At 41.8% G+C, this 14897-nt stretch overlaps 1 protein-coding gene across 4 annotated transcripts in view; it reads left to right on the plus strand.

Moving 5' to 3' along the window:
- The window catches only part of SIPA1L1 (signal induced proliferation associated 1 like 1), a 244171-nt gene that overhangs the window by 29624 nt on the left and 199650 nt on the right, over window positions 1-14897 (plus strand). For 3 of the 4 annotated variants that reach the window (XM_042453490.1, XM_042453517.1, XM_042453499.1), the window contains exon 3: window positions 11080-11174. The exons of the other annotated variant lie outside the window; for it this stretch is intronic. The gene's annotated coding sequence lies outside the window, so the exon portion shown is untranslated. The remainder of the gene's footprint in view (window positions 1-11079; window positions 11175-14897) is intronic. 4 annotated transcript variants of the gene reach the window in all.

Below are 14897 nucleotides of genomic sequence, written 5' to 3' on the forward strand. Positions count from 1 at the left end.
AGGTGATTGGGGATGAAAGTTTTAAGGTGGGGGTTCTCAAATGGTAGGGCAGGACCCCTAGATGGGGTACAGGACTTGGAGGCCCTGACCCCTCTGCCTCTTCCTCCACTTTCCAAACCGTTTCTGTCTTGGAGGGGAAGAAAAAGACAAGGTGGGCACTTGGAGCCTCTATCTGAGGGAGGAGGAGGAGGAGGAGGAGGAGGAGGAGGAGGAGGAGGAGGAGGAGAGATATCGCGTCACCTCGATTATTTTTGATAGAGAGGTGGGATACAAATAATTTTTTATTATTTATTATTTCTTCATAAGATGTTAAAATAAGAATATACATGAATGTGTGAACAAAAATACACATACTAAATAAAACAATATTTTTCTTCATCTATTATATCAAGCGGGGGTGCAACGTCCAGATGTAGATGTAAAGGGTAAGAAGGGTTAAAAGTTTGAGAACCACTGCTTTAATCCTTCCTGAAAAGAAGCCCTTCCTGCTTGCTTGAAAATAAACAGGAAAGAGAGGTTCAGTGGCTCACTATTATGTTGTGTAACTTAGCCCTGAGGTGTTTCAGTTTTCTGAGCTCAGAAAATTGTATCTGCTCAAATATGTGTGCTTGTGTCACAGGTTTAAAGGATGAATGTCTGACAAGCTATTGGTCCTTTGCTTGGCTACCTCTGTGCCTGGTTAGGTTCATATTTGTATTAAGTAGATTATGGAAAATATTTAAAAGGATGTTGTACAATTTCAAAAGCAGTGAATGTCTGACTAGTTTATACTCACTAACAGTTAATAGTATATTGTGCATTTCAGTTGGCCAATAAAGGTATCACTGATGGATTTTTGTTTGTATATGTTAAATGGCCAACACAGCTATCCCTGAATGTTTTTAGTTAGTCTTTGTGACAGTTGAGTATACCTTATTTGAAATTCTGAAATCCAAAATACCCCAAAATTGAAAATTATCCACATGGGTGGCTGAGACAGTGACACCTTTGCCTTTTGAGGATTAACTGTACACAAACTTCGTTTTATCACAAAGTTATTAAAATATTATGTATAAAATTACCTTCAGATTATGTGTATAAGGTGTATACAAAACATAAATGAATTTCATGTTTAGACTTGGGTCTCATCTCCAAGACATCTCATTATGTATATGCCAATCTAAACCCCTTCTGATCCTCTTTCAGATAAGGGAGACTACTGTAAAACACTTGATTCACAGATTTTCAATTGAAACTTGTAAATAACACTGCATTATAAATAACAATTGTAACACTGTCCTTAAAAACAAAACAAAACCAAGAAGCAAAAAATATGTAGTAATTTGTAATGATACTAATTTTTATTTATATTTCGCTGTTATCAGTAGTGTCTAAACTTAGGGACATTCTCAGGAGATCTGGGCCTTTCAACCTATTTTTAAAGGTTTAAAAATAGTCTTAAAAGATTTTAAGAACAACTTGGGAAGTATGTCTTGTTCACCATATTATATAATTATTAACGACCAGAATTGTGGCTATCATTGAACAGCTCTTTAAAAGAAGGTTCCAAGCTCTGCTCAAAATACCTTGGTTCACCCAACTTTCTGCTATGTTGAGTTTTTATTTTTATTTCTGTGATACGTTTAATATTTTCTTGTTGTGAATCATGTTTTAGCCTCTGCTGGTTTTAATTGATAGTTATGTTTTGCTGCTTTTGATCTCATCTGTATAAATTCTGTATTTGTGATTTTATTGTATGTCGCCATGAGAGTTGTTGTAGCATAACTAATAAGCCTTAGAAATATATAAATAAACCTTTTAGGACACACATAGATTCTGTGCCAAGCTTCTGCTTATGGGATTGAATGCACAGAGGTTGAATACAGTTGTGCATTTTGCTGGTGTGTATGACGATCTGTGTGTCAGAAATAGTAAATACACGATTAGTAGGAATTGTACCCCCAATTTTATTGTCACATCAAGCGCCAGCCTTGCTGCTACATAGGAATTAGCTCTGGAAGGACTTGCTGTAACAGGCACCTTTTTCTGGTGAACACTGCACACCTCATGCTCTAGTGAAGGAATGTTGGCTCTGCAGGATTGGGGACATGTCTAAGGAAGTAATGATGCCTCTTAAGTGATTTTGGACACAAAGGTGAAGGTCAGCAATTTAGTATTTCCTCCTTCTAGCTGTTGGATTAGTGTTCAGGTGGCCTTCCTTTCCCCCACCTTTCCATCTTGTCTTATGCCTACTAGAACCAGAGTTTTCATCAAATCAGAACTGAAATGAGGAAGAAAGAAAATTCTCAGTCCTTACAGTTTATAGCTGCTACTTGTTTCCTGGCAGCAGTCTGAATGCACACTGACCAGCACTTCTTCCAAATACCTCTGCTGTGTGAAGCAGGGGAGTTGGTTTTGGATTGTGGATTTTAAATCTCTGACTCACTCTTTTGGACAATATCAGAAATTATGAGAAATTCTGTGCTTGAACAAGGCTTTGACAGCTATTTATAACCTATTTGGGCCCTTTAGTGAATTAAAACTATGTCCTGAATATCCAGTCCCCTCTTTTCTTGTGTGAAAAGATGTTCAGAACACCATATTCCATTTGACATAGGCATGACAGCTTATTTGCTTGGTGCTTCCTTCCATCATGTATGATGTGAGTCTTGCTTTGCTTTGTGGAGTAAAACACTTGAAGGAGAGTTGTCATTGTGATCTTCCTGTGTTAATTTGAATACTTGGAGAGTCCCGTCAAGGTTTCTTCTGAGTATTCAGCCTTAATGCTTATAGGATACAATGCACTTCTAGTACAAGCATAAGACGGTGCACCCTCCCCTAAAAAGTACATCGTTGTGTAAGAAGAGTTGGCTCCTGTCAGTCTGGTCTGTAAGTGGTAGTTTATTAGGAAAACTCATGACAAGAAGATTATTATCTGGTTTCATTTTACAGAGAGAATGATCTTTGTTTTATCCATCCCCCCAATCTGGGGGTGTTATACTTAAACGAAGTCAAGTAACGTACAAGTAACTATAGATGAATTCTTTCTAAAAGAAAAAAAAATGAAATGCACAACCTTCTAATTTACATTTCCATGTCTACTGAGATTCCCATTTTAACAGATATTATTCATTCCCATTCCATTTTGTCTTGTCTTTAAAGTAATTAATTCTTAGTCGTTACCTTAAACACATTTTTGAATGTGTGTTGGCTTCCCAACTCCAGAGGTTTCTGGATGAAATGGATTATCTAGATCCATTTCAATTTGGTTTCAGGCCTGGCTATGGAACAGGGAGTTGGACAGGAGGAGTGTGTCCTTTAGTTCTGATGGACCTCTCAGCAGCTTTCAATACCATCAACCATGGTATTCTTCTGGGCTGCCTCTCTGGGATGGTGCTTCGAACTACTGCTTTATGGTGGCTCCGTTCCTTGAAGGGGTGAACCCAGAAGGTGGTCCTAGGGAACTTCTACTTGACCCCCTGGCCATTGGTCTGTGTGGGTCCCCCGGGGTTCCGTGTTGTCCCCTTTGCTTTTCAACATATGCATGAAGCCACTGGGAGAAATCGTCTGGAGTTTTGGGGTACGGTGCCATCAATATGCTGGTGACACTCTACTACTCCTTTCCACCTTGATTCAAGGAGGCTATCCTGGTCTTAAACAAGTGTCTTAATCCAGTTAAGACAGAGGTGCTCCTGGTCAGTTGGAAGGAAAATCAGGGAATAGAGATTCAGCCTGTGTTTGATGGGGTCACACTGCCCCTGAAGATGCAGGTTTGCAGTTTGGAGTATTGCAAGCATGGTTAGTGGGCCTTCTCTGTGGCTGCCCCTGGACTGTCGAACTCCCCTTCTAGAGAGATCAGAATGGCCCCTTTCTTGTGGGCCATCCGCCGACCGGCTAAGACCTTCCTCTTCAAAACAGAAAGTTTTTAAATAACAGGCTGGGGTGTTTGTTTTAATGTGTTTTAAATGTTTTTCTCTTTTTAAACTATTTGATACTTTAACATGCAACTTATTTTAATTATTGTAATTGAATTCTGTTATAATGTACATTGCACCCACGTCATAAGCGGGCGCGCTTTATGCAGCTTTCAGCATACGCTGAAAGCCACGCAGGGAGGAAGGGGTGGCGCATCCCATAGGGATGAATAGGGTGCATGCCTGTGGCATGTGTGCACCGCCGTGTGCACGAGCCCCATTCATTTATATGGGGCTCGAGCATAGGTATTTTTTGTTTTACGCGGGGGAGTCTGGAACGGATCCTCTGTGTAAACAAAGGGCGCATTGTATCATCTTGTATGCTTTCAGATGTACTGTTTTTAATATTGTAAGCTGTCCTGAGTCCTGGTCTTGGGAAAAGTCCGGGCTATAAATATCATCATCATCATCATCATCATCATCATCATCATCATCAATTTTTTAACATTTATTTTTTCCCAGTTTCCCACTTGGTCTTACTGTAAAGTGCAGTAGTGTTACTTATCAGGCCTAAACTTTCCACTTCTTTTCCTACCCTGAGCCTCCTAAAGCATAACAGAGTTCAGTTAAAAATACATAATAGTAATCCCTCCATAGAAAAGCAACTGAATGTATTAACTAGATGTAAACAAGCATTTCCTTAGCAAATTCTAATCTGTCCATCTCAACGATTAAAGCAAAATTCCTCTGCAGGAAAAGTAATAAATATTTTCTAAGTATGTGATTAAATAGTATAATTCAGTATTCAGCTGCCAAAAATGTTAATATGTTCTGTGTTCAAGTCAAGAAACGTTTTGATATGGATCTCTTGCTTTCTGAGGTCAGTATATACACAGATACACTTCAGTTAACAAAGTAGACGTGTTACTGGGCCTTACTTCTTTAACAGAAAACTTTGGGCCCAGAGGCAGAAATAACATGGAAAGATTAGGGATAGGTTCCTACACCACAAACAGTAATAAAATAATAAATAAAATAAAATTTTAATTTCTATCCCGCTTTTTGCCAGATAATCAAAGTGGTGTACAACAAGTTAAAATACATCCATATATAAATAATGCCCCCCTTAAAACAAGATTAAACAATATAAGATTAAAACTACATATTAAAATCTGACTAATCCAAATAATAATCATCATGGGCAGAGTTTAATAGATGGGAAGTCTTATTTGTGGCCGAGTATTTTATTCCAGGAAGGCCTGCCGGAAGAGATCCGTTTTAATGGCTTTTTAAAAGCTCTCTACATTGGTAATTTGACGGATCTTGTCCGGCAGGCCATTCCATAAGTTGGGAGCGGTTGCAGAAAATGTCCTCTGGGAGGTTGCTGTCAACTTGGTCTTTAAGGGCTGTAGTAAATTCTTCCCAGAGGACCTGAGTGTACAGGGCGGATTGTATGGAAGCAGGCGATCCCTTAGATAGGTTGGGCCCAAGCCATGTAGGGCTTTCAAGGTGATAACCAACACCTTGTACTGTGCCCGGAAACTGATAGGCAGCCAGTGGCGTGACTTCAATATTGGTGTTATATGGTCACTCCTTGTTGTTCCTGTGACCAACCTGGCTGCCATATTTTGTACCAACTGGAGTTTCCGGACTAGGCACAAGGGTAGCCCTATGTAGAGCGCATTGCAAAAATCAGGTCTTGAGGTTTCGAGGTCACCCCGTTCCAGGAAAGGGTGCAGCTGGCGTATCAGCCGAAGCTGATAACAGGTGCTCTTGACCGCCACATTCCCCTGATTCCTCATCTGAAGCGACGGGTCAAGAAGTACCCCCAGACTGCGAACACAGTCCTTCGAGGAGAGCGTGAGCCCCTCCAGGACTGGAGGTTGCAGCCCAATATCTGGTTTGGGGGCCCCTACCATAAGTACCTCTGTTTTGTCTGGATTCAACTTGAGCTTGTTTTCCCTCATCCAATCCATTTCTGCCTGAAGACACTGGTTGAGGGGAGAGATGCCATCTGTCAAACAAACAAACAAGCAAACCAAAAACCTGAACAAGAGCAGCTCGAACATGTTTCAATAATAATAATAATAATAATAATAATAATAATAATAATAATAATTATTATTATTATTATTATTATTTATATCCCGCCTCTTCCGCTTGAGGATCGAGGCGGGTAACAACAAAGTAAGTAAATACAATATACAACAATAAAAACAACAAGTCCCAACCCTCCCTCCCAACTATAAAATTGAACTGTTAAAAAAAAGTCTAAAAAGTACATAACAATACATCAAAGTTAAAAACAAATCACAAATAAGAAAAATAATAAAAGGGGGATTCAATTGGTTCTGGACATTATCAATTGGGGAAGGCCTGCCAGAAGAGAAAGGTTTTTGTCACCTTTTTAAAAGCCTCGAGTGAGGATAATTGGCGAATCTCTTCCGGCAGGTCATTCCATGTTTTTGGAGCAGTGACAGAAAAGGACCTCCGGGAGGTCACTGCCAGTCTGGTCTTTCTAGATTGTAAGAGGTTTTTCCCGGAGGGTTGGAGTGTACAGGAAAGATTGTATGGGAGGAGGCATTCCTTCAAGTAGACTGGATCCAGGCCATGTAGGGCTTTATAGGGGATAACCAACACCTTGTACTATGCCTGGAAGCTAATAGGCAGCCAATGTAGTGATGTTAAAATAGGTGTAATATGGTCAAACTTGGATTTTCCGGCGACCAGTCTGGCTGCCATTTTTTGTATCAATTGGAGCTTCCGGACGTGGCACAAAGGTTGCCCCATGTAGAGCGCACTGCAGAAATCAAGGCGAGAGGTTACTAGAGCATGTACGACCATTTCTAGGTCCCGCTGCTCCAAGTAGGGGCGCAACTGGCGTATCAGCTGAAGCTGATAACAGGCACTCCTGGCTGTCGCATCAATCTGAGAAGAAAGTTGAAGCGACGAATCCAGGAGACCCCCAAGCTGTGGACACAGTCTTTCAGGGTAAGTGTAACCCCATCTAGAACTGGCAAACTTATCTCCATACCCGGATTGGGGTTACCTATCACGAGTACCTCCGTTTTATTTGGATTCAGCTTAAGTCTATTTTCCCTCATCCAATCCATTACCTACCATTCAGGGGGGAGATGCCCTCCTTGGTCACTGAAACAGCCTGAAACATAGAGAAATAAATTTGGGTATCATCAGCGTACTGATAACACCCCACCCCATGTCTCCGGATGATCTCACCCAGCGGCTTCATGTAAATGTTAAACAGCATGAGGGACAGAATGGCGCCCTGAGGGATGCCAGATGTCAGCTCTCTCATAGAGGAGCAGCTGTCTTCCAGCATCACCATCTGGAATCTGCCAGACTTTTTGTTTAGAACTAAAGACTGCCAATGAATACCAGGTGCTGTAGGCTGCATTTTAGAGGAAGGAACTAGCAAAATTACTTCTGAGATTCCTTGCCTATGAAATTCATATGGACATACTTCTGTAACCCAACACCAAAAGTCTGTCTTTCTCTAGTCCTTCACAACTTCCTAATGCTGATGCTGCTAAAAAAAAACAACTTCTAGCGAGACAAGGAAGTAAGGGGGTCTTGGGAGACATAAGAGACTTTGTTAAAAGGAGCTCCTTTCTCAGAGGCTTTGTTAACAGAGGTATGCCTGTACTTGCAAAAATCCCTCTAAGGATTTTCTCATGTCCTGATTATTTGGTCATTGAACGTGCTAGGCCAATATGGCAAACTATTGACTACATGAATCTCCCAAATTAGCATTTAGCCTTTCATTTCATTAGGAACATTGTTTGAATGGAGAGAAAGAGCAATAGAGAGGAAAATCATGCATTCAGGGAAACACTATGGTTCTGAGTACCTATATGAGTGTGCCATGGAGGAAGGGAAGCGCGAGAACATGGGTTCTGTTTTGCCCTTTGGCAATCCTTAGGACATATATGTTGTGTCCATAGTGAACTGAATTAAGTCTTACATGTGTAACTGATACACTATATAGTTCTTAAGATCATTGTGCTATTCATGATTATACATTTCCTCCTATAGATGGGAGTAGATGATACTGTTTTACATTGTTTTTACATCTGTCTATGGGATAGGTTCGGGAGAGTGGCATTACGGGATTCCTGCTCATCCCTAGGGGGGATTGGATGCTGCAGGCATCCATTGTATCCCCAGTGATGTTTAAAATTGTATGACGCTACTGGGTGACATCTTTGGGAGTTGAGTGTGATCACTGTTCCTCCTTGACTAACTTAGTTGAATGCTAGATCAGTTAGCTGAGGTTGCACATGCACAGTGGACCCCCGGTATCTGCTGGTTCAGTATGCAGATTTGAGCATTTGTGGAGTGAAATGAAAAAACGTTCTTTAAAAACTTTACCTGTGATCAACTGCAGACAGGCCAAGAAATAATCTCAGGGCAATAGCAGAGGCTGCAGCAGCTGGGCTTTGTAGAGGGAAGGAAGAAGCAAGGGGCCACCTCCCTTCCTGTTGCTGATGGAAATCACTCCCACCATAAAGCCTCCACTTTTAAAGCCCTTCCTTTCCGCCCCACCATAAAGCCTCCACCATATCTTACCCCTTTAAACTTTGGAAGAGAGAGAGAGAGCAAGGGGTTTAAAATCTGGTGGAGGCTTTGCAGTGGGAAGGAAGAGAGTGAGCGTAGAGGAAGATATATATTTATATATACAGTCTAAGGGACACCGTTTTGCTATGTCATTATATTTAATGGGACCTGAGCATACACGAATTTTGTTATTCATGGGGGATCTTGGAACAAAACCCCAGCATATAACAAGGGTCCACTGTATATCTAATACTGACTTGAGCATTGGAATGTGTGGTGTGTCCTGGAACTAAACCTTCATTGATACTGAGGGTCCACTGTACTGGACTACAGCCTAGATCAGTGATGGTGAACCTTTTGGAGGCCGAGTGCCCAAACTGCAACCCAAAACCCACTTATTTATTGCAAAGTGCCATGTCCCTCTGGCTTTCTAGTAACAAACTCTGACAAACTCTGTGCTGGGACGACGGCACATGTGCCCACAGAGAGGGCTCTGAGTGCCGCCTCTGGCACGCGTGCCATAGGTTCGCCATCACTGGCCTAGATGCTGCAGTAGGTTAGATGAGGATCAGTAAACTGAAGAGGAATCCTGTAGCGACTTGATGTTCTTGGTCCCAACAGTGTGTCTGAGATGGGGTTGCAGTCTACCTGAAGGAACTGATTCACGTCTTGGGAGTACTCCTGGATCCAGCCAAGTGGACTCTGTAGGTTAGACTGCTTCATCAGGATCACCATCTATGGCTTATTTGGAAAGTGAGAACCTACCCACAGTAGTTCATGGACTTCCGGGGTGGGACTTTCCCCCACTGCACTCCTGGACCTTCAGCTGCCTTTCCAGAGACATCTGAAGGCCTGGGAGAGGGCGAGGGAGGAAGGAGAGGAACAGGTACATGCCTCCCCCCCCCCGTGTTGTTCCCGACCTTTAGCTGCCTCCAGAGGGGCTGGAGGCTGGGGAAAGTTGGGAAGGAGGAGGAACAGGTGCGTGCCTTTTCCTCCTCCTCCTCCTCCTCCCGTGCCGTTCCTGGCCTTCAGGTGCCTCCGAAGAGGCACCTGGAGGCCGGGGAGGGTTGAAGAAGGAGGAAATGGTGCACGGCTCTTCTTCCTCCTCCCCCTGCCACATGCCAGGAGAAATGGCATTGCATGCCAACCGCTTAGTTGACAAAAGCTGGAACTAGTGACGAGAGCACCATCATGCGATGCTTGGGTCTCAAACTGCTGATCTGCTGACCTTGCCATTGTCAGAGTTGGCATCTTAAGCACTGAACCACCAGGTCCCCAGGTTCTCATAAGCATGTCAGTGTTTTCCTGGAACAATCTGGAATACTGTCTATGAGTAGGTTTTTTGTGGGTTTTTCGGGCTATGTGGCCATGTTCCAGAAAAGTTTCTTCCTGTCGTTTCGCCAGCATCTGTGGCTGGCATCTTCAGAGAAGACTGTCTATGAGTGTTTTTATGATAGCTCCTTTTGTGTTATAAATGGATAACTGTTTTTAATTCTGTGTATATAGCATATATATTGTAAACATAGTTTTCAGCTGTAATTCTGTGTTCACATAACCATCTTTCTTCCACTCTCTTTCTTGACCATTGGAAGCTGCCTTATACACGGTGATCAAAAAAGTGCTGCAAAAGTAAAGCTGTTCTTACTCATTTTTGCACCATTCTTTTTTAATGATCTGGTACCATACTGAACCACATTACTATACCATCTAGCTCAACTTGCAGACACTCTCCAGGATTTTAGAGGGAGGACTTTTCTAGCCCCACATTGATATACTGGGACCGAAACTTAATTTTTTTTGCAGGTTGTACATGACTATGACCTTTTCCCCTTATATTTCAGATTTTTATTAGAGATATGATTTGAGTTAGAACACTAACTCTAATGCAAATTCTAACTGCATCTTTTAAAATCCTATTGTTGAGCATGGTTTACAGTAGAAGAATGCTTTTATCAGTACAGTGGTGCCTCGGGTTACGAAATTAATTCGTTCCGCGGCACCGTTCGTAACCCGAAAAGCCTTCGTAAGCCGAATTGCCATAGGCGCTAATGGGGAAAAGCCGCGATACCGTGCGAAAAAGCCGAAAAAAGCACCAAAAGTTTTTTCGTAACCCGAAAAAACATTCGTAACCCGAAACAATAATTCCCTATGGGATTTTTTCGTATCCCGAAAATTTCGTAACCTGGGTATTTCGTATCCCGAGGTACCACTGTACAGAACTTTTTAATGTCATGGTGGTGAGGATGGTTTTGTGCAGACAGTATACAGCAAATATATTAGCATTGGGAAAAGTGTCATGAAGTTTCCTTAAGTAAAAAGTGCAGATGATTTATTTCTTGGTCTACAAGTTAACAGAAGATTATATTCTGGAAGGCTGAGTTGCACAAAAAATCAGTCCACTCAGTCGGTCATGGTTTTGGATAACTGAATGTCTAAGAAAAACTATTTTGTTAATTTCAGCTACATCAGTACCAAAAAATGTGACTAATCAGGAATGAGTCTGAAAACTTAAATTTTAGGAAGAAATAAGAAAAACCTATTACAAGATTATAAAATAACGTCTTGCACTTTCCACTCTTCCTCCCCATCTCACTGCCTTCTTATTTTACAGCTGAAATATTTCATGGATGTACTGCACAGTGATGCTGACAAAAGGAACAGCAGCTTCAAAATTATCCTGATGAATGATTAGAAGAATCACTCATGGTAAGAATGTAAACTTCGAAGCAGCAAATTATTCAAACAACAAAGGTTTCAGAAAATTGTGTGTTTGTAGCTGCATGCAGTAGATTGCACAAGTTCCTCATGGTTTGTGTTTGTGGTTAGTCTTGCATTTTTCTTTCTGGACTGAGGTGAAAGAGCTAGCACCATTTCAAGTTGAATGGGTCACTGCATTGAGGTTTTGGAAGAAGAAACAGGATTTGCAGCATGATCTGAAGGTCTGCTGTTGGATATAGACAATGCTATGATAAAACAAAATATTTTAAAAGTATTTTTGTGGTTACTTTATTTTACTACTAAAGTATGGTATTTTTTTTATCACTACCAAACAATCAGACACACATACTTTAAGAAATAATAGAGGGCTTTGCACTTCGTCATCCACACCTACTTTAGAAATTCATTTCATAGGTCATTGTTTATTGCTGCAGTCACTGTGCTAAGTCCAGTGCATTAGCTTGGCAGTTAGTCTTCAGAAATGCCTAGTAACTGCCAGGGGTTTGAAATGCATTCCCATACATGCGAGTTCGAGTCTTCCTGTGGAAAAAATTGCAATGTCCTTTTGATTTACACAGCTGGACAGAAATAAATCCTGATATACTTGTAATGCAGTGCAAAATACAGTGAAGCTACGTCATTGTTATGCAAAGGGATCTTGTAGCACCTTTGAGACTGAGAGAAAGAAGGAAGTTGGTAGCATAAGGAGCCCTGGTGGTGCAGTGGTTAAATGCCAGTATTCCAGACCCAACGTTGTGAATTTGATCCCCACAGGGCTCCAGGCTGACTCAGCCTTACATCCTTTCATAGGCTGGTAAAATGAGTACTGATGTTGTTGGGGGCAATTGGCTAACACATTGTAAACCACTTAGAGTGCTTAGTTCACTATGAAGTGGTATAGATATGTAAAGTGATATTGCTAAGCTTTTGTAGTTGCAAAATACAGTGGTACCTCGGGATACGAAATACCCAGGTTACGAAATTTTCGGGATACGAAAAAATCCCATTGGAAAACATTGTTCCGGGTTACGAATGTTTTTTCGGGTTACGAAAAAACTTTTGGTGCTTTTCGGCGCTATTTTACACGGAATCGCGGCTTTTCCCCATTAGCGCCTATGGCATTTCGGCTTACGAAGGCTTTTCGGGTTACGAAAGCGGCCGCGGAACGAATTACTTTCGTAACCCGAGGCACCACTGTACTTCTTTTTCTCTGGCTGCATCCACACTGCAGAATTAATCCAGTTTGACACCACTTTAACTACTATGGTTCAGTGCTATGTAATTCTTCGAATTGTAGTTTATTGTGGCAGCAGAGCTCTCTGAGCAGGAAAGCCATATCTCTCACAAAATTACAAATCCCAGAATTCCATAGCATTGAACCATGGCAGTTAAAGTAGTGTCAAACTGGATTATTTCCACAGTGAGGATAGCTCCTCAGTTGCTGTATATACTTGTGTATAAATCGACCTCATGTATAAGTTGAGGGTAATTTTTCGGGCCAAAAATCATGGATTTAGATATGACCCTTGGGTAAGTTGAGGGTCAAACACTGAGGCATGTCACAAAAGATCTAAAGGGAGAAATAAAGCACCACCTCCCTTCCTACATTTCTCTCTCTGGACTTCTTCCAAGGGTCACAGTCTCGGCATGGAAAATGGGGAAACAAACCTCGGCACTTTCTCTCACTCTCTCTCTCTCTCTCTCTCCCCTTTACCAAAAGCATCTCCAAGGCTCATGGCTTGCAAAACGGGGTAGAAACCCCCCCTCTCTCTCTGCCCTTCACCCCCAGGATTTCCAAGGCTCATGGCTTGCAAAATGGGGTAGAACCCCTCCCTCTCTGCCCTTCACCCCCAGGATTTTCAAGGCTCATGGCTTCCAAAACTGGGTAGAAACCTCTCTCTCTCTCTCTCTCTCTTCCCTTCACCCCCAGGATTACCAAGGCTAATGGCTTGCAAAACGGGGTGCAGGCCTGGGCATACTCTCTTGCTCTGTCCCTTGCCTCAGCAGTTGTTTGTTAGCTCTGGCTGCGAGGCAAGGCTGAGGAATAACAGAGAGAGAAAGAGAGGGAGGGAGGAAGGGAGAGAGAGAGACAGAGACAGAGACAGAGGTGAGCATCCAGGGACTCAAACAGGGAGCTGTTTAAAGACCTCTGGCTACAGAGGAAGGTATGCACTTCTTTTAGGAGCTTTATAAGCAATATTAACTTATTGCCCTATATAACAAACAAACAACACACAAGCTTCATTTATATACCGCTTCATACCGCCTAAGCAGTGTCTAAGCGGTTTACAACTGTAAGCTAATTTGCCCCCCAACTAATTTTAGCGACCTCGGAAGGATGCAAGCCTGAGTCAAGCTTGAGCCCTTTTGCTGGTCTTGAACTCGCAACCTTATGGTTTTGAGTGAGTGGCTGCAGTACAGGCATTTAACCACTGTGCCACAGGTCTCTACTCATGATTTTGGAGTCCATTTTGGGGCATAAATTCCTAGATTTATAGTCGAGTATATACGGTAAATTTCAGTGTTGCTACAAGATCTATTTGTATACTGATCCAGACAAACAAGGCTGTGTCTTTGAATTCTACCATCATGGAAAGCACTAAAAATATTATTTATGGATAAAGATTTTAAATCTTCCCGGTGGATTATTAGCTTGTTGCATAAAAAATACCCAAGAGTCTTGTAGCACCTTAAGGAGTAACACATTTTATTTGCTAGTGTTTAACTTACCACAGGCTTTTCTGTCAAGGTTTACTTTCAGGTTTGTGAATATTCAAACACTTACAAGGATTCATATGTTTGGAAGATTCACTATAATAACATTTAAGGAGAAAAAAAAAGGAGCTGCCTCAGGTGTAACCGACCACACGGCAGAACCCATTGCCTTGAAGCCAGAAGGCTTCTGACATGTTCCGTGTCCTTGTCAAATGAGTGTAGCTGTGAATGAAGAAAAGCACCATTTGTGATTGAAGGACTGATCATCACTTCCTTCCTGCTTAGTAGACTCTGCTTAGAAAGAGGAACAGCTAATAGAGAAGGGTTAAACTTGTGGAGCAAGACCCTTGACAGGATTGCTGTCCTCGTAACTTCCACCTTTCTGATTTATCACAGCTGCTGACTAAATATTTGTGAATCTTCAAGAAAAGTGAGTCTAATTCAGCACTTTTATCTCACTCACTGAAAAGTATCTCTAGCTATTTCATAAGTTTACAAAAGCTGCAAACCTATATATACTAACTTACTCTAGCTTAATAAAATCATGATACTTATATGTGCGCTCGTGGTGGCCATATATGTGGTGGCTTAGTGGTTAAGACACCAATTCTGATGATTGAAAGATCAGAATGGTAATAGTTCGAGCCCCCAGCACTTCATGATGAGGTGTGCTCCTGTCACTAGTTCCAGCTTCTGCCAACCTAGCAGTTTGAAAGCAAGCAAATGCAAGTAGATAAATCAGTATCACTTTGGTGGGAAGTAACAGTGTTTGGTGCAGTCATGCTGGCCACATGACCATCAGAGCAGTCCTCGGACAAAGCTGGCTCTTCGGCTTAGTAATGGAGATGAGCACTGCCACCTACAGTCTGTTATGACTAGACACTCATGTCAAGAGACTACCTTTATCTTTATGTTGTCTGTGCCTTTCGTCTGAGTGGGAAATCACCAATGTGGTGCTGTAGACTATATTTCAGAGGAAGGAACTAGCAAAACCAA

Source organism: Sceloporus undulatus, chromosome 1, assembly GCF_019175285.1.
Source record: "Sceloporus undulatus isolate JIND9_A2432 ecotype Alabama chromosome 1, SceUnd_v1.1, whole genome shotgun sequence".
In the NCBI taxonomy this organism is placed as follows: Eukaryota; Metazoa; Chordata; class Lepidosauria; order Squamata; family Phrynosomatidae; genus Sceloporus; species Sceloporus undulatus.